We start from the raw sequence: 25566 nt of genomic DNA, 5'->3' as shown, positions 1-25566 counted from the left end.
CCTCCCCCCCCCCTCCTCCGGAGTCCTGTACACCAGACACAGAGATCTCGCCTGCCTCTGCCTCACAAGTGTTGGGATTAAAGGTGTGCGCCACCACTGCCGGGCCTATATTCTCTTTCAAAGATTAACCTGTACCTTCAAAGAAAGAAAAATACCAAGTGTTTGCATGTAGAAAAAGTACAGCCAAGAGGCAGCTGAGTGAAGAGCTGTGGGAAGGACGGATGCTGCTGGGTGGATGCTGGGCACTGGAGGCTGGAGGTTGACTCTGGACTCAGGAGGCTGCATCCCTCCCACATTGTTCGTTTCCTAGCTGTTTAGCTCAGGACTCCTTCGGGACTCCCTACTGTTCAAAGCACTTTGTAAAACTCCACTCTTTCATTCTCTTAACTACCCAGTAAGATAGGTGCTGTAATGATATTATTTCCCAGACAAGACAGCTAGGCTCAGAGAGGTTAAATCACTCACTCAAAATCACACAGCCTCTGAGTGATGGGACTTGAACTCCAACCCTGTATGTGTGAAAAAGAGAGCAAAGTTAGCTGACCGTAACAACCAAAGCCAGAGAGCCTTAAAGAATTGCACAATTATCCAGGGACCAACACACACACACATACACACACACAGACACACACACAGACATACACACTTTCTCTCTTTCTCCTTTCTTAGTACTTGGAAGGTGGGTTGGTTTTTTTTTAAGACCTCATCACCCTACTGCAACAGGTAAAATTTTTCTTTATCACCCTTGGTTCCTGGTTCTGTGGTTCTGAGAACCGGGTGAGCAGTGCTGGCTGTACCGCATCAGATAACTCTGAGGAATTCTTCTGTGATTCTTCAGATTCTTTTGTGGGTTAAAGAAGTGTTCTGTGTGGAAAGCATCGGTGTTATATAGAGGTTGATACAGACGCCATGGCTGACACCTGATGGCTGCTATGAATAACAGTCACGCCGGTGAGCGGTCCTCCTGTTGAAGCCGGTGAAGTTGCAGCTGAGTGAGGGTAGCTCACGTCTGTAATCCTAGCTCCAGGGACAGTAAGGTGGGAAGGTTAGCCTGGGTGTCAGGGGCACCCTGACTCAGAATAAATCAGTAATAATAATAATATCCTCTGAGGGGTGGTTTGCACTTCTGTAATATCATCGTTCCCCACCAGGGGCGCAACAGGAAAGGAGAGGCGGAGTCCCTCCCCCTGATTGTGCTTGCCCTGTGGTGAAGACTGGAGGCAAATAGCTCTTGAGTATATAATTTCAAGCCTTAGGAGAGAATGAGATTGATGGTGGTGGACGGAAATGGGATGATCTTCGATTTGGTGGTCAAGGAAGACCTCTGAATGGAAGTCATATGCGATATGATCCGTATTACGGGAAGTGCTGCGAAGAGCGTGGGGGAAAGGGGACCTTGGCCAAGGAAGCAGCGTGGGGAATGGATGAGTCCAGCACGGGGTAGGGGTCGGGGTAAGAGTGGGGTGTTGATAAGAAGGCCAGTGTGACTGGAGAAAGCTTAGTGCCGGGGAGAAAAGAAGGCCTGAGGGCAAGCCGGGATCTTGTGAGATCGTTCTCACCACAACAAAGATCTGGGGTTTATTATCCGTGTAACACCACGCCCCGACAGGGTTCAGCAAGACCCTGCATGCAGCGGTGACGGCCTAAGACTTCTCTAAGGCTGGTCTTTACCCCATGGCCTTCTCACATCTGTTCCAACTCTTTTTTCCTTCTTTCTTCCTCTCTTTCTCTTTCTTTCTTTCTTTCTTTCTTTCTTTCTTTCTTTCTTTCTTTCTTTCTTTCTTTTTCCTCATTCTTTAAAAAAATTTTTTCCTAAATTTATTTAGAAACAAGTTCTAAAGTAGCCACATGACTGAAGCTGGTTTTGAACTCTGATCCACCCTCCCATCACCGTTTACCTGTTAAGCATGGGATTCTAGGTACATACAACCAAGCCTAGCTTTATTTATTTACCTTTGAGAAAGAGTCTGGCTGTGTAGCCCAGGATGGCCTTGAGCTTCAGATGCCCCACCCTCAGCTAGAATTACAGGTACGCTCCACCCTTCCGGCCTGATTCTTGCTTTTAGACGTCAGTGAAGTTTGAAACCGTGTGTACAACACATAGTAGGTGCTCCACAGACATTTGCAGACTGTGTAAGCAAAGATGAGCACAGTAGAATCCGTGTACTGAGCAACTGGCTGGGTTCATGGTGTGGGAAGGAAGCCGCTGCCCCTGCCTAGGCTCTGCCCTAGGTAAACATACCTCCCTCTGCCCAGACAGCTGCTATGTGACAAGTGTCTGTTGTAAGACTGGCCAAGGCTGGCCACCACACCGCCAAGGCCCCAGGATTTTCCAGGACAGGCAGCAGAGGCAACCACACCTCAGGCAGGGCCTGGGAGAACCACTCAGAGATCTTTGAACAGGCCTGAGAAGGTAGAAAGACCCTGGGAGTAGTCAGAGGAAGGCTTGTGCTTGTCAGAACCAAAGGAACTGGAACCTCCGTGGTGACCCCTGCAGGGCTTAGCCATGGCCACAGTAGGAATCAGGAATCGTCCCAGCCCCATACTTCAGGCATCTGCCTTGTCTGAGGTTTAGTTTCCTCTCCTGTAGTTTGAAGGGCCGTGTGTGGGTTTCTTTAGTTGACACAGGGCTTCATTCTGTAGCCCTGCTGTTTTGGAACTCAGTATGTAGTTCAGATGGCCTCTAATTCACTGCCTCTGCCCCCTGAGTGCTGAGATTAAAAGTGTTCACTACCACCACCCAGCTAATCTCACTATTAGCTTTAATTCCAGGACTAGGGGAATCTGATGCCTCTGGCCTTCACCTGGCAACAGTGTGTGTGTTTGTGTGTTTTAAAAATTTAGAATTAACTAAGGTAAGAGGAATTAATTAATTAATTATTTCCCCCTCACCTCCCTTCCTTCCCTCGCCTCCCTCCCTCCTTCCTCCCGCCTTCCTTCTTTCCTATTAATATTGCATTCTCAACCAGTCAGGGTATGTCAGAGCCCAGGCTGGAGTGATGGCTGGTGGGGTCCTGGAGGAGCCTTTGAGGCCACCTGTCATCTGCCCTTTACCACAAGATGCCACTGTAACAGGAAAGATCCTGTTGTCAGGCATGTGGAAAATGTCCCATTGCAGAAGCGTGGACTTCAGGACCAGAGAACTCAGAGCCCCTTATGGTCATGTGTCGAGCAGGAAGTGTAGAGTCCTGAGTGAGTCCATCCCCTCCCTCGGAGCTCCTGGCAAGCCAATACAGCTCTTTGCCTCCGGCTTTCCCTGGATGTGTTCTCTTCTTAGATATGTTGCCACACACCTAAAACCTTTTTTTTCCAAATTTATTTATTTATTTATTTATTTATTTATTTATTTATTTATTTAATGTATATGAGTACACTGTGGCTGTCTTCAGACACACCAGAAGAGGGCATCAGATCCCATTACAGATGGTTGTGAGCCACCCTGTGGTTGCTGGGAATTGAACTCAGGACCTCTGAAAGAACAGTTAGTGCTCTTAACCTCTGAACCATCTTTCCAGTCTCCTCAAATCTATTTTTAAAAAATTAGATTTCTAGATGTTTCACTTTGGATTCCTCTCTCTCTCTCTCTCTCTTTCTTGCTTGTTTGTTTTGTTTGAAACAAGATCTCCTGTAGCCCAGGCTGGCCTTGAACTCACTGAGTAGTCAAGGATGACCTTGAACTTCTGATCTTTCTGTCCCACCTTCCAAGTGCTAGCCTATGTACTGAATACAGTTATGTGCTACTGTGAGCTCTGATCCGGGTCCAGGCCTGGTCTTTCCTGCCTTTTATCTAAAAAACTGAAAATCAGGGATCACACAGATATGCAGCAGCAGCAAGATAATTTTATTTGAAGCAAAGCAATAGTGCAGGTTACCCAGGGAGCCATTGGTCATGATTGACAGCAGGCTGCAGGAGTGAAAACACTCCAGAGCCCTGAGTGTTTGTTGTTTCAGGCATCCTTTACAGGGTTCAGAAGAAGGAGCTTGTTCCTAACAGGCACACTCAGGTGGTTCTCTATTTTGATTGATAGATTAGGTTATATAATCACTTCTCTGCTTTGCATGTTCCTTCCCATAATGCACCTGGTTTTAATCATATAGGCTCCCAATTATACAGAGATGAGATATTGAATGGGGGATTCTCCATCAGAGGTTAATAGAGGACAGTGTTTGCCTCCCCACCATGTACCCAAAGCCGCTTCAGGCCAGATCACTCCTTCTCCCCTGACGTGCTGGAGGTACACTTAGGACAGAAACTGTCCAAATCTGAATGTTACCAGGGGTGAGAAAACATATGTGGAGATAGGGGTACACATAGCCTGATACAGTTGGGGACCCATGGGTGTTCTAAGGTTCTAGATGCATTTCTTAGGAGTGTGTGTGTGCATAGTGCGTACAAGTGAAGGAACCACTAAGTGCATTATTACAAGAGGGGGTATGTACAACTCCAAACCAAAATGGGAGCCCAAGCCAATCTCTCTCCTATGCTCACTGGCCTTACCACCATCCCTGTATTTATGTAAGGCTGAACTGGAATTCGTAGCCTCATTCATGTATGCTAGGCAAACCCTCTACCAACTAAGCTACATTCCCAACCCAATTTTCTAGACATTTTAAGCAGTAGGGCTTTTTAAATGAGGTCACACATGATTTCACGCCTCTGTTATACCAGTAATTGGGAAGTGGAGACAGGAGAACCAGGAATTCAAGGTCATCTGTGGGTATGCAATGAGACTGAGGCCAGCCTTGGCTACATGAGACCCTGTCTCAAACAAGATTATATTTCTGAATTGTCAATTGCTGATGCCCATTAAGTCAGTAGGTCAACCCTACCCCAAGTTGCTCTTTCTTTTCTGAAGTAGAAACTGTTTCAAACGTGGAGGAATGCCCCGAAGGTAATATTTTGTGAACAAGGATATATGTCCACCTCTCACTCTTAGCAAATCTACTACGTGGCCGTGTGTACCCCGAGTTTACTTATGTTTTATTATTTTATTGATATTATTATTACTAGTGATGTGTGTGTGTGTGTGTGCGCACGTGTGTGTGTAGGTACATATGAGCCACAACCCAAGTGTGGGTGTCCTGGAGTAATCCTCAGGAGTTGAGTCTCTCCCATGGGCTCCAGATTTTTGGGCACATGTGCAAGTGTTTTTAGCTGCTGAGTTATCTTTCTGGACCTGTTTATGTCTGTTATAATCCAGGCATGGACCTGGTACCCTATTCTGACTTCTGTAAGTATCGGGCACACATGGTGCACAGATATATATGCAGGTAAAACATTCATACACGTAAAAAAATAAAAATTTACAGGGGCCAGAGAGATGGCTCCGTTGTTGAGAGCACTTGAGGCTAGGACTCAGTTCCCAGAGCCTCTTCTGACCTCCAGACTCACATGAGGTACACATGTGCACACACACAAAATTTGCAATAAAATAAAATTTAAAAGCCTAAAAAAACTATCTATCTATCTATCTATCTATCTATCTATCTACCTACCTATCTATCCATCCTATGTGCATGGAGTCAGGAACAAACTCATGTCTAGGCACATGTAAAAGTCAAAGGACAGCTTGTGGAATTGGTTTTCTCCCTCTACCACGTGTGTTGATTGAACTCAGATCATCAGGCCTGGCAGCAAGCATCTTTACCTGCTGAGCTGCCTTTCTTGTCACCTTGTGGTCATTGTTGACACGTTGTTTTGCCAGTCTGTCTCTTTGAGACAGGTCTGTCTAGATGATCCAGGCAGGCCTTACCTCCCCACTGCTGGAATGTAGACGTGAGCTACCACATCCAACCTAAGAACCGTTGTTTAGTTGGCCAGAGGTCCTGAGGTGGGAAGTCTGTGATATAGGCATCTCCTGAGGGCCTTTCATGGTGTCTTATCTTCATGACCTCATCAAATGCTAACTAGCTCTTGGGGCTCTTCCTCAAAAATATCATTAACATAGATATTTGTCGATTAGGCTTCCCATACCTGGACACCTGGGGACAGGTTCAAGCCCTTACAGATGTCCTTTTTGTCATGTGGATGAACAGTGGGTCTAACTTTAGTCTTAGAGCAGGCCATGCCTTATTGATTGGTTTACAATGCCACAATTTTTTTCTTTTATTTTCAAATATATGCAGATCTGCCTGTCTTAGTTGGCTTCCTATTGCTTTAACAGAACACTGTGATCAAAGCAACCTGAGGAGGAAAGGATGTATTTCATCTTATAGCTCACTGATCACACTCCATCACGGAGGGAAGTCGGGGCAGGAACTAAAGGAGGGACCTGGAGGCAGAAGCCGAGACAAGAGCCGTGGAGGAGTACAGCATACTCACTGCCTTGCTCCTCGTGGCTTGCTTAGCCTGCTTCTTAGACCATTTAGACAGCTGCCCAGGGTTGGTACCAACCACACTGAGCTGGGCCCTCCCCATCAATCAATAATCAAAGCACTGCCCCACAGATTTGCCAACAAGCAACAGAGGGATTTTCTCAATTAAAATTCCCTCTCCCCAGTCACGTCTAGGCTCGTGCCAACTTGACACAAACCAACCAACAGGCCATTCTAGGCTCAGTAACCATATTTCAAAAATTGTTGAAAGGACTGAGTGAGGTTGAACATGGAAATACGTGTCTGTAATTCCAGCACTTGGGGGCTGGAGGCAGAGGGTCTGGTGTGGATTATTAGGTGTCTCTAGCAGAGCAGAACTGGTAGGAGAAAAATATATGTGTAATTGTTTAAATCAGTTTACATAGAAATTATAACACTCAAGGAAGGGGTTGAGACCCTGGGAGTCGCTCTGTCCTAGAGGTGGGGTGCCTCCACGGTCAGGGTGCCTCCACAGTCAGGGCGCCTTCACAGTCAGGGCGCCTCCACAGTCAGGGTGCCTCCACAGTGACTGTCCTCACACTAAAGAGGCCCAGAATCCCGCATTTGCTTAGTCCCTGAGGCTGGGAGCCTCAACAGTCCCAATTTAGTGACAAACCCTGAAGGGTTCTCAGAGAGCAGCTGATTCTTCCTTAGTCATCATGAGTGTGTAGAAATGCTGATTTTGGTGTCCCTGAAGGAAACAGCAGCCTCAACAGGGAAAGTTAATTTGGCAAAGAGGGAAGGCTAAGAGAGCCAGAGGCCAAGCAAGCAAAGGCTCTTCCTCTGCCACGCCCTTTTAATCTGGAATACTTTCGGAAAGTGCATCCACAAATGGGATGGGTTTTCCCACATCACTTGCGGCAATAAAACAATTCCTCTACTGAGGTTCCCTTCTCAAGTTGACATTAAACTGACCATCATCCAAAGTTCAAAGTCATCCTTAGCTATACAGCCAATTTAAAGACAGCCTGGCTACAGGGCACATTTCAAAATTTATTTATTTATGTACACACGCAAACACACACACACACACACAAAATTTGGGTCTGGAGGTGTGGGGTTGTAGAATGTTTGGCTAGCATACATGAAGCCCTAGGTTTGTGTTAAGGAATTTGTGACCACTGGAAAAAAAGACCATAGACAATCCAACTATAATTAAAAGATTTATTGATTAGCTGCTAGCAGGATAAACAATCTCTGAGCCAAATTTGAGACTACAGTAATAAAGGAGTATGGGGAAGGACTTTTAAAGGGGGAAACCACACAAAGACCTTCAATATCTATACAAGCCAACCAAAGCTGTTCTGCCCTGCCAAGTTAAGTGATTAAGGCAACTCAAAACAACCTTGGGGTATCTGCATAAGCAAGTTACAGAAGCAGAAAAAGCAGCTAGTCATATCCTAACAAATGGATAGTCATGGATTTACATTTTTGAGTGAGGGGTCACTGAATCAGGGGTCCTGGGAACTTACCTTCCAGGGGGCTGATGGGTACCAAGATGAATGCCCGGCTTATGGTGCTTCTTCAGTCATAACATGTAACATGTACTGTACAAGAATACACTTGTAAACTCAGGAGACAGAAGCAGGAAAATGAGAGTTCAAGGTTATCCTTGCTAACACAGCGCAGTCTGTGAGTGGGATACACAGGAGGAGGAGGAGCTTGTGAGGTCTCATCCCTCTGTAAGGATGTGTTTGGAGTTAAGTTGGTTGATGGGGGACAGAGAGACATTTTCTTCAGTACTGTGTCCCCAGGTAAGGTGCTCATACTTCTGTAAATAATCCTAATGACTTCACTGGGTCTCTCTCTCTCTCTCTCTCTCTCTCTCTCTCTCTCTCACACACACACACACACACACACACAGACACACACACACACAGACACACACACACACACACACACACACACACAGTATGAAAGTAGAAAGGGGGCTGTTAAGAAAAAGGAAAGGGGACTGGAGAGAGGGCTCAGTGGTTAAGAGCACTGACTGCACTTCCAGAGGTCCTGAGTTCAAATCCCAGCAACCACATGGTGGCTCACAACCATCTGTAATGAGATCTGATGCCCTCTTCTGGTGTGTCTGAAGACAGCTACAGTGTATTCATATATAATAAATAAATAAATCTTTAAAAAAAAAAAAGAAAAAGGAAAGGCGTAGTGGGAAGAGGAGTGGAGCAGGAAGGGTAATGGAGGAGACTGGATATGGACAAATTATATTATGGACATGTTTGAGAAACACCACACCACTTTCCACAGAGGTTACACTCGCTACTTTATATTCCCAACATCAGTGCCCAGGGATTTTCATGTCTCTAAATCCTCACAAACTCTCTTCAACCAAGGCTGGCCTGGAACTCACTGTGTAGCCTAGGCTGACTTCAAATGCAAGCCAGTCTTCTTGCCAGATCTCCCCAAGTGATGGGGGTGAAGGCAGAACTAAACACACAGGCATCTGCAATACTATTTAATGAAAGAGGCTATGTTCTTGGTTTTTGTTTTGTTTTTGTTTTGGAGGGGGGAAACAAGGTCTCACTATGTAGCTCTGGCTGTTTTGGAACTCACTACATAGACCAGGCTGGCTTCAAACTCATAGAGATCCCCTTGCCTTTGCCTCCTGAGTGCTGGGATTAAAGGCATGTTCGCTAGTGGGCTAACAAATGAATTCTTATTTCCTAATAAATACCTTGTTTTGCATTTCTGGAATAAGACTCAGGACTTTTCATGTGCTGGGTAAGCTGTCTAACGAGCTACCGCCTCAGACCCGTTTTGAAGCCAAGCATAGCTGCATGCTGGGCACCTGCCTGCCAGGTGTAGAAGGCTTATCAGGTTTGCTCCACAAAGCACTCTATAAAGAGGCCCTATTGTTGAGTTCTATCTCCTAGGAGAAGCAAATAAGATCTGAAGAGCGTGTAACTTGCCCAGGATCAGACAGTTCAAAGGCCACAGCCCCAGCACTTAGCTGAACTGCCTTTCTGCAGCTGATAGCACCCAGCCCAGATCGGAGCCTTCAGTCTCCAAGGACACTGCCTTTGCAGCCTGTCCTGTCCTAAGTGTCCCTCCCGAATTTAAAGCCCAATGCTAGTGTCCATATATGGTAGCTTCAGGATAGTGTGCAGGGGAGGGGACGTTGGTTCTTCTGATCTGAGCACTGGGTTCTCATGAGTGACACTTGACATAGAGCTGGAATAACTGTCTCTAAATAAAACCAAGGGCTGTGTTACATCACCGGTCATCGATACAGGACATGTAGCTCTGCCTGCCCACTTCATCCCTGGGATATACATCTAACCTGTGGAAAAGATGGGGTTCATATTCTTATTCAAAGACATTTGGGTCACAGTGGTGTTTTGTTTCTTTGCTTTAAGTTGGTCTCATGTGGCCCATGCCTGCCTCCCTTGGCAGCTCAGCCTGACTTTTTAACTCCTGACCCTCTTGCCTCAGCTACCCTGGTGCTGGGATCACAGGTGTGTGCCACTGAGGCCAGATCTTATAGGGTCTTTGTTTTGCAGCTAACATCTTTGTAGCACTCACAGTGTGCCAGATACAGTTCTAGCCCTTTACCTGTAGGAACACCAACAGTCCCCACCATCGCCCATAGCCTACACATTTACTGTTGGCAAGTAAGGAAACAGATATTGGCCTGGGGGTGCGGGGCATGGTAGAGCATATGCATTCAAACCCCCAAAGTTAAGGCTCAGAATGTGTTTATCCAGCCTTGACATGGCACTGGCTCCACACGTACTAACCCTCTCTACTGGGTTTTTATATTACATGCTGTTAAGAGACCTCCCTCCAAGCCCCCCTTTAACAAAGGGGAGACAGGCCGAGGGCAGAGAGGCCTTAAAAGGCCTGTGATGTTGAGTCAGGATGTAACTTAATGGTTTATTTCATTCTAATTATTTCTTACTTTCTAATGAGGAAATGATATTCTACTTGATAAGAATAACATTTCCTTTGAAAATAAATCTAGGAGCTAGAGATGTAGCCCGTCAGTAAGATGCTTGCCTGGCGTGTTCCAACACCCCATCTCCAGCACCCTATAAAAACTGGCCTATGGCACATTCCTGTGGTTCCATCGAAAACAGGAGGGATCAGAAATTCATGGTCATTCTCAGCTGCACAGCAAGTTGCGCTACATGAGAGCCTACCCTAAAAAAAATTTTTTTAAAGACTATAAAATAAATCCAAGTGAAAAAGAAATGACCTCGAGGGGAGGGGGATGGGATAGGGAGTTTGCAGAGGGGAAACCAGGCAGGGTAATAACATTTGAAATGTAAATAAAGAAAATACTCAATTAAAAAATAAATAAAACTTAAAAAAGAAAGAAATGACCTGGTGCAAGAGAAATTGTACATAAGTAACATTAGAGGTGTTTTCAGATATGCTAAAAGCAATAGTGCTCTTGGGAAAACCTGAGATGCGTTGGGAAGTCTATCCCATCTGATTAGGTATGTCGTTCTGTGACAAAATGTCCTGTGCCCCGGACTGGTTCCATTAGCCGGGTCTAGGTCCCTTACAGTGCATGTCCCTCCTTGGTCAGCAGAGGGCACTCTTCACCATGGTGATTCTACGCATCCTTATTTCTGTAAAGGAGCACCTAGTCTCAAGGCTGGAACAGCTTGCTCTTCCTCAAATCTCACTGAGACAAGTCACAGTCACATCCAGAGATCAGAGCAACTATGAAGCTACCCCACTGCCTGAAAGGAAAGTAGACCAATGTGAATAACCCCAGATAGGCTAGAAGCAGACTGATCCAGAGAAATCTCTGGGTTGAGCCAGGGCCCCTCCATTTGCCTATCCTTACCCACAATGTCCTGCACGTGGTCTTCACGCCCCTGTTCCTAGGAAAGGAAAAAATGGACATGGCAGCCTCTCTCCAAACAGATATCTCGTGACTGTGGTAAGGGTGCCATTTCTTCATTAACTGGCCAGACTTAATCTAGGCTCTGAAGGGAGCTGGGGCTAGGGTTGTTTTGTTTTGTTTTGTTTTGTTTTGTTTTGTTTTGTTTTGTTTTTGAAAGGACATCAGAGGAAGGAGTCTCTGGAAAGGGGAGGAAGAGAAGGGGAGGAGCCACAGCTGAGAGCCCTGCAGAGCAGGAGGCTTCAATCCTCAGGAGCCTGCTGGAGGAGCATTCCTCTTTAAAATTTTTCAAAAAAAAATTTATTTGTAAAGTAAGTAAGTAGTTTATTCATTTATTTATCAATATGTGCACACACATGTGCACATGGGTGGCCTCAGTTTGCATGTGGAGGTCAGAGAACATCAGGAAACTATCTTTCTCCTTCTAGCATGCGGGTACGAGGGATGGAGCTGAGGTCACCAAGCACCTTGCCCTGCTGAGCACCTGCTGTATCCCCCCTTTTCATTTCGTGTATTATTTGTGTGTGCATATGCGTGTGTGGGGGTGAGCACGGCAGTGTGGAGCTCAGAGTTAACTAGTGAGAGTCAGCTCTGTCTTTGTGCTGAGTCCCTGGCAGATGTCTGTATTCACTGATCCACGGCTTCCATCCCTTGATGAATTCCTTTTCTTTTCTTCTTTTCTTCTTTTCTTTTTGACGTGGTTTCATTTAGTGCAAGGCTACACTTAGACTCACTACGTAGCCAAGGATTGCCTTGAACCCCTCGTCCCCCTGCTTCCAGTTTCTAAGCACTGGGGTTTAAAGCATTGCCACCGTGTCCTGACTGAATCATTTATGATTCTCAGACTGTTTACTTCACTCTGAAAAAAAAAAACCCCTACTGTAGTGTAGAATTCTTTTCACTAATTGTCTACTATGTACTAGACACCTAATGACATTCTCGTCCTTAAACATGTGTGCATGTATTGGGGAAGGGTTACTACAGTGATCACGTGGAGGTTAAAGGGCAGGGGTCACGTCTGTCCTTCTACTATGTGGGTCCTGGGGATTGCATTCGGGTCATCAGGCTGAGAGGCAAGCACATTTACCCGATGAGCTCACAGTCAGCATACCCAACAACTTCTCCTCAAAGGCCTCTTCAGAGCGCTACCAGATTCCCATTAGTTGCCTCGTCTTTGTTTCATTTGAACCTGTTCAAGGTTTGGGGTATACTCTGTGGAATGCAGCCAGGGGGCATCTCCGAGATGGGGGCTGGAGATATGTAAGTAGATTATCTACCTACAAGTAGCTGGACACTCGGCCATTTCAAGCTGACATGCTGGAAAGACAGGACAGAGACAGAGAAGTCAGATTGAGGAAGGAACTGAACTCACACACTGTGGCTAGAGCAGCCAGTGTGGAGCTGAAGATCTACTCTCACTCCAGGACGTGGCAAAAGTTGATAACAGAAAGGGGATGTGCAAAGGTCCTGAGACGTGAAGGAGAAAAGGAGGAAGGAGATGAGGTTGGAGATGTAGAGATGCAGCGATAACATCTCTGTGGCAGGAATCTTCTGAGCTTTATAAATGGCACTTAATGACATTCTCGTCCTTAAATATGTATGTGTGTATATATGTATGTGTGCATGTATATATGTATTGGGAAGGGTGTTCTACAGTGATCATGTGGAGGTCAAAGGACTGGAGTCGCTTCTCTCCTTCCACCATGTGGGTCCTGGGGATTGAATTCAGGTCATCAGACTCAGAGGCAAGGACACTGTAAAAGTTTAACGAGGAAGAGTTCAGAGGCAAGGCATGTTTGCACATGATCGAGGCCCGGCTTCGGGTGAAGAGTAGATGGCACGGGAGCCAGAGGGGACAAGGAAGAGTTGTGCACAGATTTCTGCTGGCTTCCAGATAATATGGTAATTGCGCCCTAGTTGGTTGTAGTGGAGCGGGGAAGGGGGGGGGTGGGGGATTCTAGCTGGTGATGTTAAGAACTTAGGAACAGAACAAGCCATCCTATTGGACAAAGCTTCCAGTGTGTTTAATATGAGCCTAATTTACAGAGCTGATTTCACTCATATCTCCATGCTAACTTTTATTTATTTAAATATTAGTGCATGCGCACATGTGTGTGGGGGGTGGTATGTGGCTATGCAAATGTTTGTGTGAGTTTCTTTGTGCTGCGTGAGTAGGAGCCATGGAGGCCAGAAGAGGGCATCCGATCCCCTGGAACTGGAGGAAATGTTGTGAGCTACCCCATAGATGCTGGGAACCCAACTGGGGTCCTCTGCAAGTAAGCGCTATTAACCACCGAGCCTTCTCTACAGCTTCCATATCAACTTTTATGATGAGGGAGTGGTATTTAATGTTATGAATTCCATTCTAAATGACGATGAATGCAAATAAAGGCTTCTGTTTGATGCCGGCACAAAGCCTGGGAACTTCCTTAAAGGCGTCCGCACACTGGCTCCTGGGGTTACAACCCGAACTTCCACTGAAGTTGGAAATGCAGGATAGATTTTAAAAAAAAAAAAAATCTTGCGTTCTGGTTGGTGCAGTGGAAGCAGGCTGTGACTGGATTACAGTGCGGCCTCCTGGGATGTATGAGATGTACGAGTCTCTGAGCGCCAGTACCCACGTTGCCCACTAGGAGGAGCCCTCGAAGGCCAAATCGCAATGTTGCATGCGGTCCTGGGAAGATTGGCAGAGCTAGTTTCTGTCGCCACAGGGATGGGCCAGACTAGGGTATTAGGACTCTGAGCTCTGCTAGGTGGCCACGCTTCTCTGCGCAGCTCCTTTGGCCCCTTTCCTCTGGCTCTCGGCCCCGCCGAGGACATTGGCTGACCTGGGGGGTGGGACCATGGGTTTACGCAGGATTGCGAAGGCCCAGATCCAAGGTGCAAAAATGCACAGTCTAGCAAGTGACTCAGCAGTCAGCAGCCCCCTGCCCGTCCCTCACCAAGTACCATGCACATAAAGCTTGTCCTAACAACGCCTCACTGAGGTGTAAAATTGTCTCCTCGCAGGAGAGGACCACCCTATGCAGAGGCCGGGCCACCTGACCACCAGGTGCTGTCGTCTCTCTCAGCTTCCTTGTTCTGGGCAGTTGCTCACTATTTAAAATTTACTTCCCTTTTAAATTTACCTCCCTTATACTGCCTGATTTGCCAGGCTGAGACTGAGGTTGGCAGACGTAGCCTCAGCTCTCAAATGCATTTGTACTTAGGATAAACCACACCCTCCTTTAACCTTTTTTGAAAATTTTATTGTGAATGTGAGGGTGTGTAAGTGGCCACAGGCTCCGGTGGAGGTCAGAGACAACTTGCCCCGGTAGGCTCCTAAGCCACCAGAGTCAGGCTAGGAGACAGATGTCTTCATTGGTTGAGCCATCCCTTTTTTAAGTATGAGCATGTCATTATTTGGGATATACTTATGCTGAAAAGTACAAGGTTGTCTGAAGTTACAGTTTCACTGGATGTTTTTATTTTCATTGCTAACTACAATCCTGTAAGGGAAGTCTCTTGCTCCCTGTCTTCCTTGCTCAGTCTCCCTCCACAGTGCTGATAAAGCCAAATGCTTGGATGGGTGGATTCCTACAGTTCTTCACTCATTTATTCAGCCAACACATTTACTTTAAGCCCCAGTTGGGTCCCTGAAAACCCACGGTAAGCAGACAGTCCAAAGGAGGAGGCAGTCACCATGATAGATACTATGATAAATACAGCGTGTGTAAAGCTCTGGGGACTAGGAAGGGACAGAGGAGGAGTCCTCAAACCCACCCAAGTCATCAAGACTTTCTTGGAGAAAGACAATCAACATGAGACGTGGAGACCCACAGCCCCGTCAGAGAGCAGGGCTGGGACGTGGGGTTCTGCAAGTGGCTGGGAGGGAGTGTGCAGTGTCATCAGACTGTCATCCACACTCATTGGGTGTCTCTGTTCACCCCCAGATCCCTGAATGTGGCCAGGGTGGCATTACTGTTCTCATATATGGAGAAACTGAGGCCTGGAAAGTGAAGTGCTGGCCTGGGCTAGCCTGGGATGGGAAAGTAGAGCTTCAAGCTCAAGTCTGATAGACTCAGAAGGGAGCCTTAAACTCTTCTAGAAAAGCTACTGGGCTGATGACTAGGGCCCTAAAAAGAGAGCAAGGAACCTGAGGCTCAAGGGATGTAGGGACAGGACTCTCTCTGCAAATGTGGCTGGCTCCGAGCTTAGCCGGAGAACATGAAGAGGCAGCAAGAGGTCCTCAAGTGCAGCCTCTGTGCCTCTTACGACTATCTAGGTTGGGCCTTCAGGCCCCTTGTTGAAGCCTGTGGCTGATTACTCCCATGGGTCCTGGAAAGGTCTTTGGTTTCCATGGTGACCACCTCCCAATGTCCCCGAAATCTCATTGTGACCAGTATTAAGGGATTAACTCGCCAGCAGCCCTCACAGGGTCTTGGGTGCCAGAGTGGCAGCAGGAAGTTGTTCAAGGATGAAGAGTTTGCCCACCGTGCGTGACCCCATAGGACCAGGAGGAGGATGTCTGACAGGGACCAGAGTTTCCCACAGGATGCACCAGGTATGCCCCTGAGTTCATATCTGTCCAGAAGGAAGCCCAGGATGGTAGAAGAGAGACCAGAGACTCAGGGAAAAGCTTAGAATTCAGGGCGTGTGGAGATCTTTAGTCCCAGTCCCCAACCCACCCCAGAAGGACAAGGGACCTGATGGGAGGAGGACATTTGATCAAGTATATCCATCTCCATCTCTGTCTCTGTCTCTGTCTATATCTATAGATAGATAGATAGATAGATAGATAGATAGATAGATAGATAGATAGATAGTCCAGATCCCCAAAGACTCTTCAGGGTTACTCCAAGGCTGACCAGCTGTCTTATCTTCATTTTGCAGTTGGGGAAACTGAGGCAGAGAGAGGCAAGTGAGCTGCTTAAAGTCAGTAGGTAAAGAATTCAGAGGGGACCCCAAGATGATCTAAACACAGCATTGTTAAAAAGAGACAAAACAAAACCCACCACCAGCTCTCTCCACTCTGTCCTCAGGAGCCAGAAGCAGCCTGTCTCACTGGCCCTGCTTTCTCCCCTCCTCACTGCTTTCCTCTCCTGACCTTCCCAGCCCTATACCCACTCACCCTGAGGCTGGCAGAGAGTTCTAGACAGTCTCCACAGGGCTGGAGGGCTTGGCCACAGAGCCCTGACTATGCTACCTGGGGGACAGTCTCTGAGTCCCTGTTTTGATGCCCTACTCACCCTTTAGCCTCTCTGGGAATTCAGACCCAAAATGCCCTGGCAATCCAGCAACCAGGAGGAAAATGTAAACCCCAGGGGCCTGGGGCACAGTTGATAGAGGCTTTTTGTCTACAGAAACTGAAGCTCTGTGTTCTGTATCCAGCACTGAATAAATATTAGATGAGATGGTGCACAGCTGTAAGCCTGGTACTTAGAAGGTAGAGGCAGGGGAGCCAGAAGTTCAAGGTCATTCTCCACTAGTTAAGGAGTTTAAGACCAACCTAAGCTCTGGGTACAAAAGCCTACCGAAAAATAAAAATCTGAGTCTCGACTCCCTGGGAAACTGAGGCTTCTTGGCTGAACTTGCTCTTCCTTAGCCAAGGCTTGTCCTAATGGTGTCAGATAACCTACTGACCACCACAGAAAATGAGAAAAGCAAAGTGCAGGACAGTGTAGGCTGCATGACAACACAGGAGTGCACATGTCCTGGACATACACACAAGGCTCCTGTAACACTTGGGAGACAAGAAAAAGTAAGAAATGGCCCCAGATGGTACAGAAGCTGGGAGCAGTGACAGACAGAGTCAGGGGAAGCAAGTCTCGACAGGTACCTTCTTATATTTTTATTTTGAAACACAGCAATGTAGCAAGGATTTAAGATGAAAGGCTTAAACAAATGAGGTAAAATAGTAAATAAGAAAAATAATAACTACACATATTTCCATAGCGACAGGTGTGCAGCAAAGATTGCAGCACATGTCCTAGGAATTAGTTCCAGGTCATTTCATCCTTGACCTGGAAGTCAATACACTGTTGCCAATACCAGCAATAGCCATTGGTCCCTGGAATTGGAGCTGTCCACAAACTGGAGATAGAGCCAAGTGTGGTGCAAGTATCACCCATGAGTCAGCATTCTGACTTTGAGAGGAAGTTATCCCTGACCCACCTAACAGATGGGGAAGCTGAGCCTCACAAAAGGTTTGACTTGTACACAGTCAAACCTGGACCCAGATTAACATGTTTCCAGCCTTCCCTGAGTCCACAGAGGTTCACAATTATGGCCACCCACCAGATTTCTTAGAAAATCTCCAACACCTAGCACTGTGCCTCCCATTCCAAGATTTTTATTTTTGAGATAGAGTGTGACTACATAAGCCCAGGCTGGCCTTCCTCTCACCATGATGTAGCCCAGGTTGGCCTGGAATTCCCAATTCTCCTGCTGTAATTACAGATATGTGCTACCTTGTCTGTCTGGTTATCCAACCCCAAGATTTGCCTGTTGGCTTGTGACAGGGTTTGGGAATCACTGTTTTATCTATTCCTTTTTGTTCCCTATGTGGAGCTGGGGGATGGCCAGGGTCTGTCACATGCTGGGCAAGCATTCTAGCACCGAGCCACACTCCAGTACAAGCCTTTTAAAAGCTTTTTACAGTCTCAAGTGGTTCCATTTGGTGTTACCCAGAATGAAACTTCAGCTTGGTTTTCCAAATGAGAATCGAAGACCAAAGAGGGAAATGGTCTTTCCCAGAACCATGCATGGCTAAAAGCAAACTGGGACAAGCTAATCAATGGTTTACATGGAACATTTGCTCAAATCAGAAATTGTATCCCCTTTGGATAGACCAGGCCCTGGGGCCTTGGAACGAGGGCTGGATTTCCACCCCCTGCACCATCCCCCACCTCAGCCTTCTGGACTGGAATATTTGTGCAGTGAGTGACCTGTGCACACACAATGATCCTGGCCTGTCTCCTAACTTCCAAATACTTTACACTGATGACATCAGACAAATCCCTGGGGCCCCTCCAAACAGGAGTCAGGGGGATTAAGGGTGACTTCTGAATAGCAGACTCATTCCTCATTCCCAAGACCAGGATTTGGGGTAACAGGGGCTTCCCATCACCCCTTGGGTCCACACAGGCCAAGGTCACCCTCACAGAACACAAACAGGACAGTGGCAATGTCAGCTCAGATGTCATAAGCCACCTGGCCATAGGCAAACAGACCTCAGGAAACACTGCCCACGGGACCCAAATCCTGGCTTCTACCCTATCATTCCCCAGACCATTCGATCACCAAACCTCCCTAAGTCTTTCCTGTTAGAACCTCCCACAATACACTGCTGTCTACCCAGAGCTGCTTCCAGGCCCCTGTACTGCCAGGCTTTCTTGAGCATTTGTCTGGGGAAGTCTTGAAAGGATAGGGTAACCCTGGGATCAGGTTCTGGAGTTAGGTTGGATTCAAGTCTGACATCTTATTTCCTATCAACTGTGTGAGCTTGGGTACAGAACTCAACCTCTCTGGGTCAGCCGTCTTAACAAACTGCTCATGAAAACACCCAGCATCAGAGCAGTGTGAGAATTCCTGAGCAAAGCTACTGACACAGATGTCTACGCGTTGCTTATGTCTTTGGGCTATTCATCTTTTTGTGGATTAGAACTTAGGCGTTTTCTCAACTTATAGGGAAGAAACTGAAGCGGAAGAGTCCAGATAGTCTGGGAAGGGCTCTGGCTTCTGTGTGTCTCTACGGGCTGGATGCTTCCAGAGATAGGACATAGCCAAGGCTGGGAGGTGCCCCTATCTCATGTTCCTGCTTCTGGGACTACTCAGAGGCCTACAAGACACAGATGACATCCCCTAATTTGGGCCTCTGGTGGCTCTCAGAGATCTATTCAGCAGAGGAAAAGACTTCTCCCTTGATGTCCTTCAACACATCACTCAGACCCAGAGATGCCTGTCATGTCTGTCCCAGGAGACCCAGACTATCTAGTGTAGCCTGTTCTTAGACAGGCCGCACCTCTCCTCTGCCTCCTTCTCTCATCTGCTGGGTCTGGGCCAGTACTTTCCCAACTTGAAAATGAACTATTAAGATGTCATCTAAAAAGGTATCATGTGATTCCCCTCTGTGGGCTCCTGGGAACCCCAGGACCCAGCTTCAAAAGCCTCCATTTGCATCTCCCCTAAGATTCTGTGGCTTGGACATTGGAGCTACAAGCCCCTACTTCACATCCCCCTTCGGGATGTTTCCAGCTACCTTTATCTCCCTGTGGTAACAGAGCAAATAGACTCAGGCCCTGGAGCAGGGCATATGCAGGCTGTTGACTCTTGAGCAAAGTCTCCCCTCCGGAGGGCGCAGCACAGGCTGCTGGACGTGTGTGGAGAGGCCAATGGCCTCTTGCATAACCCAGGAGGCCTCCTGCCCACCCGGAGCCTTTTCAGGGTTAGGGGTGAGACAAATCGCAAACTCATGCCCAGTTAATTTTTTAAAGCAAGACCAACACTCTCAGCAATGATTAGCAGACAGGTAGGTTCATCTTAATCACACTGAGGACAGGGAGGGAGGAAGAGGCTACTGGTGGCTCCAGGGATGGGGCCCAGTTATCAGTTAACCACATAAATGTTTCCTTCTAAAACCGCTGGCCTTCAGCCCCCAGCTCCCTCATCTTCCTCGCTAAGATACTCTGGTCAATGAGCAAGCCAGTGGCCAACAGTCATTGAGTAAAAGACATGCAGCCATCCATAGTCTATGGGACAGGAAAACGATGGGGTCCCCTTTATTAAGACAGAGTTCACATGCCACCACTAATTAGCTTGAAGCAAATCCCTTCTCCCCTCTGAGCTTGGTGAGAGGTCTCAGGTCTTTGGCTCAACTCCCAACCTGTAGCAAGTACCCTTCACTTGAGGGAGTCAGGGTCTCCATCTGCCCTATAGTTAGCTTAGGAAGATGTCTTTTCTAGTCTGAAGTTCCGGGAGGTCCTGATGGGACTTAGCCATGGTGGGACGGAGAAGGCACAGGAGGTCAAAAAGGAGCAGAAAGGCCCAGAGAGGGTACCCACCTGGTTTCAGTTGTTGGCATCAACAAGAATCAGGTTCCGGTTTCAGGAAGAGGTGGTCCTCTCAGATAGGCTTGGGGGTCCCTGGGCCATCAGCCCCACGGGAGATGCAGGATGGTCTGGCAGGTCCCACCTGCCCAGAACTCTTACCCTCAGGTCTTGGGAGCTGCCAAAGGAAACGGCAAAGCCAGGCCAGCCTCAGGCCAGGTGGCCGCTTGGACTGGAGTTTGGTCAGCAGTTGGGTACCTATATTGTGAGATAGTTAGGACTTTGTCCACAAACTGGAATTTGAAATTTCAAAGGGGCGAAGCTGAAGGCCCTACCCCAGAGTAGACATGGCTCTTGGCTTCTTGCCCCCACGACTTTTGTTCTTTGTCTTGATAAGTGCAGGTTTCCCCTGCACGGCACCCTGGGTGGTAGGTGGGGGAGGAAGGAGAGGAGATAGAGGTGAGGTGAGCTCTGAGAGGAGAAGCCAAGGCGCCAAGTGGCCCCAGGTGGCGGGAGGTCTGTAGAGTGCCTCTAGACCTGCACGTGGCCAGATACAGGGCTCAGGCTACTCAGGTTCATGACAACATCCCTGCTGTACGGAGATAGAAAAACCAGCCTCCAGGATTCTGTAGTTATTTCAGTGACCCCGGACGTGGGGCAACACAGAAGGAGGGACCCTCGATCCCGTAGTCAGCCTTTGTCCAAATGGGAGACTCTTCTGTTACACACTTCATGGCTTTTAGGCAAATGTACTTTACCTCATTGAGTCTCCATTTGGTCTTATAAAATGAGGACACCCTGGGCCTCAGAACAAAAGAGAAGAGTAGTGGGCGGGTTCTTATCATGAAGCCAAAAAGTTGCAAAGTGCTATTACTGCCATTTTGGTTGAGGGGCTGAGGACATTGCTCAGTCAGTACAAGGCTTAGCTAGCATTCGTGAAGCCCTGGGTTAACTCGGGAACCAGACATGGTGGGCATCCCCCGACCCCCAGCACTCAGAAGGTAGAAGCAAGAGGATCAGAAATTAAAGTCATCCTTGGCTACATAAACAGTCTAGGCTACGTGAGACCCGGTCTCAGAAAGAATGAGCGAGGGAGATGGAGATGGCCTTTTGTGGCAGGGCCCTAAACCTCTGTTCACAGCAAGGATGTGAGCTCCCAGCCCAGCTCTTGGCTAGCTGCCACCTCTTTGGACCATCTTCTTCCCTGCTCAAGCTTCCTCTCCATCTGCAAGATGAAGGAGTTGGGTCTCCAGGCAAGCTCTGAATTCATCTCTTCCAGAGGCTGCTATCCCTTGAGCTGGGGCCTGATAGCTCAATGAAAAAGGATAAAGGAGATGAAAGAGTTCCACACCAATGATATTGAGACTGGGAAATGCCCGACCTAGGTGCTCCCCAGACTAGGGGTTCTAAGTCCCAAAGGTCACGTGGCCAGGGGAGCCACGAGTCACCAACGAGTGGTCATAATCACTGCTGTTGCATGCGTATCTCTGGGTCCGTAAGGGAGGTCCTGCACCCTCCTCAGATAGAAGAATTCACAGGTACTTGACATGAGTGATGGCTGCGTTGCATATGACCCATACACAGCCCGCTGGAGTTTTACTCATCTTCAGAGTATGTGTACTACCATGGGAGTGCTATGTAACTAGCTGTCTTGTTGTTGGATTAATGTTGTTAAGGGGTCAAGGGAATGTACTGTATAATGGCCAGACAAGTGGTGCTTGCCTGTGCTCCAGCTCTCAGGAGACTGAGGCAGAGGGATTGCTTGTTTGAGCCCAGAAATTCAAGGCCCCAGTTGGGTAACACAGTAAATCCTATCTTGAACAAACAAATATCCTGATTTGAGCATGCTGAGGTCAGAAATAACACTAGTACTGTGTGTGTTCGAATGTTGTGGTTTCTGTTATTCGGCTGTGTGTGCATGTATGTGTAGGTTGAGTACGCATGCGCATGTCTGTCCGTGGATCCGCCCTCTGTTTCCTACGCATGCGCGTGTCTGTCTGTGGCTCTGATCTCTGTTCCCTCCTCTACCACTTTCCACTTTGCTTCCTGACAGGGTTTCTCACTGAACCTGGAGCTCACTGCTTAGTTAGATCGTGAGCCTTGAGATCCTCCTGTCTCTGTCTCCTATTATTGAGATTAGAAACACATAAGGCATGCCAAGGTTTTCGTGTGGGCACCAGGGATTTGAACTCAGGTCCTCGTGCTTGTGTGGCAAGCGCTTTACCACACTGAGCCATCTCCCCAGAACTCTTTTCTTGTTTTTAAATTTAAAAAAAAAAAACTATTATTTGTGGGTAGAGAGATAGAGAGGTGGGTGAGGGTGGGCACAGAGAGAGAGAGAGAGAGATTGAGGGTGGCCATGATCTTGCTGACTTCAGAGGACTATGCTTAGGAATTGGTTCTCTTCTACTGTGGGTTCAGGAACAGAACCCAGGCCAGCAGTTTTGAGAGGCGAGCTCCTCTAGGCCATCTCTCCAGCCCCCCTTTTTCTGTTAAAACAGAGCTTTAATATGTATTCCAGGCTGACCTTAACTCTGGGTCTTCTTTGCCTTCAGTGTCCACTGCATGTGGCTCAGACACATTTTTCCCCCTAATATTTTCCATCCTAAGCGTCAGGTCTTGGATATAGAACCTGTGGGTCTGGAGGGCTGACTGACATCCTGGTCAAGTACTGACCACAGCCACCTTTCCGTGGGAAGGATCTACCCCATTAATCTGATTCAGGAACAGAACTGAGAAAAGCAGTATCTGAGATGACAGAGATGCTTGACCCACATATGTCAGACTCCGTGATCTATAGAGGCAATGAGCAGGAACAGTTAAGTGACAGCGTGATCTTGCTTGTCACCAAGACAACTACAAATCCACGGGTGAGGCCCATTTTACAGACACTAGATTCAAAATCGCTTGTCCCGACTCTGGATTGTTAGGGCGCACAGGTATGACCCATGTAGGCCAAGGAGGGCTGCCGTGAGGGTACTGCTCGGAGTCAGCTGAAGGTGGAGGGAATTATGAATGAGACGGTTACACAGTTTATGGTCCATGAATGGGTAGGTTACAGTGTGTGAGTCGTGACCGGGTGGGACATGGGTGTGGAGCCTGCAACATGCCATGTGTGCCATGGTTTGTGTGCCTGTAGCTCTTCCGATGCAAGCTCTCTTTTCCTCTTGATAGCTCTGTCTATATGTGATGTGTCCTGGCCAACCCTAGTTCATCACAGACTGTATTTAGTGGAATCTACATTGTCACCCATAAAAAGACCCATTGGGTGGCTGCTCCAATAAAACTCTGACTGGCTAACGATCACAGTCTGCTTGGGGACTGGAGGGACTGTGTCTTTTCCGAGGGAGTGAGCTGCATATAGAACAGATATGCTGAATGCTGTGGAGTGGCTGTGGGTGGCTTGTCATGTGCCTTCCCTTTCCCAGCCCTTCTCCCAGGATCACTGGGACAAGATGTTGCTAAGTGAAGCCAGAAAGGGCCTGAAAGGGTCAGAAGTCATCTTCAGACCTTTCGGGGATCTTAAGGTGTGGGCTGCAAGCTCCAATCTGTCCTCTCCCTTCAACCAAGAAACAAAGGATGAGTCTAGGCTCTTCCCCCACTATAATGAAAGTTTCCCAGAGAAGAAACGTGAACCACAAATCCACTTGAAGAGTGATAGAAATTGTTTTTAATCATGTATGAGCGTCCTTGATAGAAGCAGGGCATGCCAGGTCAAACTGAGATCAGCAAGCTTGCAAGGCAAAGACCTGTTGAGCCATCCTGTGAGACCCAGAGAGAGTTTCTAAACCCTGTGCACTTGCCCCTGAGTCTAATATCTTTCTTTCCCACAATTGGCTTCACGTTGTCTTCCACCATCTTGTCTCTAGGGACAGGTTGGACGGGGCATAATAAGGCTGAGGAGTACAGAAAGAGGGCTTTGATGGTATCGCTATGGTGTTAAGGCACATCCACACATCCATTCACTCATTCATTTGCTCATTCATTCACTCATTCATTCATTCACGGATCCATTCATTCACTCGCACATTCATTCACTTGCTCATTCATTCATTCACTCATTCATTCATTCACTTGATCAGTCATTCATTCATTCAGTCACTCATTCATTCATTCATTCATTCATTCAGTCAGTCAGTCAGTCACTCATTCCCTCTTTTACATACTCATGAGTTTCAGTCATTCACTCAGTAATACACCTGGCCTCCTAGTCACACACTTTTCTGGTTCATTCACTCAATCCAAAGCAGTCTCTGTTTCTCACTCTTTCTCTGTGTTGTTACAATGGACTCTGAATTGCTCGTTCGACTAGCTGAGCAAGACAGGCCCTGAAGCTTCCTCAGATCCTGCCCTCATACTTGGCCTTCTGTGACTCTCTTTTCCCAACTAGTGGGAGTCTCAAAAGTGTCAGCAAAGAAGGATCCGGAGGGGGATGTCACAAGGGGACAGGTGCTCCTGGTCCAGAGTCAAACCTCATGAGGGATGTAGACAATGAAATTAACATTTAAACTAAAGGGGTCTTAAAGGTTAAAAAAGGTGAGGGTGGGGCTGAGAGACGGCAGCGTTAAGAACACTGGCTGCTCTTCCAGAGGACCAGAGTTTAATTCCCAGCACCCACATGGCAATTCACAACCATCTGTAACTCCAGCTCCAGGGGATCCAATGCCTTCTTCTGGCCTCCATAGGCACCAGGCATGCATGTGGTACACAGACATGCATGCAAGCAAAACACTCATACAGGTAGTGTATTTTTAACCTAAAAAAAACCCAGAACACCTTAAAAAGAATGGAATGAGTGTTGAGCCATGCAGAGAACCCCACCCCAAAGGGAAGAGGCAGACAGAAAGAAACAGGAAGGCAAAATGGATGGGGAACCCCAAAATGAGAAGAGGAATTAGCTGGGCATGGTGGCACATTCCTGTTAGTTCCTGCTCTTGGAAGGCTGAGGCTGGAGTGTGAAGAATTTGAGCCCAGCCTGGGCTACATAGCAGAACAAGAATGATGGTTTGGGAACGAGGCATTAGCAGCACACCTTGACAGTTATTTTTATATCTTATGCATTACCCAAACTACCTTTTCAGATTGTCCCATACCGTCTATGAGATGGAAACTGAGGCTTGGAAGGAGAATCATTTACTCAGAGTCACCATAACAGGTGGCAGGTGTCTGAGCGTAAGCCCAGGTCTATGGGCTACAGAGCTTGTCTGTGCTTGTCGTGGGAAGGGTGGGTGCCGTGGAAGCATTCAGTGTGACAGGTGTCACATCCATGGTGTCTGATCCAGCTGGAGCTATCAGGGACCAGGGAAGGGACCTGAAGGCGAGTCC

This window comes from Grammomys surdaster, unplaced genomic scaffold, assembly GCF_004785775.1.
Source record: "Grammomys surdaster isolate TR1022 unplaced genomic scaffold, NIH_TR_1.0 193, whole genome shotgun sequence".
In the NCBI taxonomy this organism is placed as follows: domain Eukaryota; kingdom Metazoa; phylum Chordata; class Mammalia; order Rodentia; family Muridae; genus Grammomys; species Grammomys surdaster.
The sequence above is the reverse complement of the archived record's forward strand: the minus strand, read 5'-3'. Positions refer to the sequence as shown.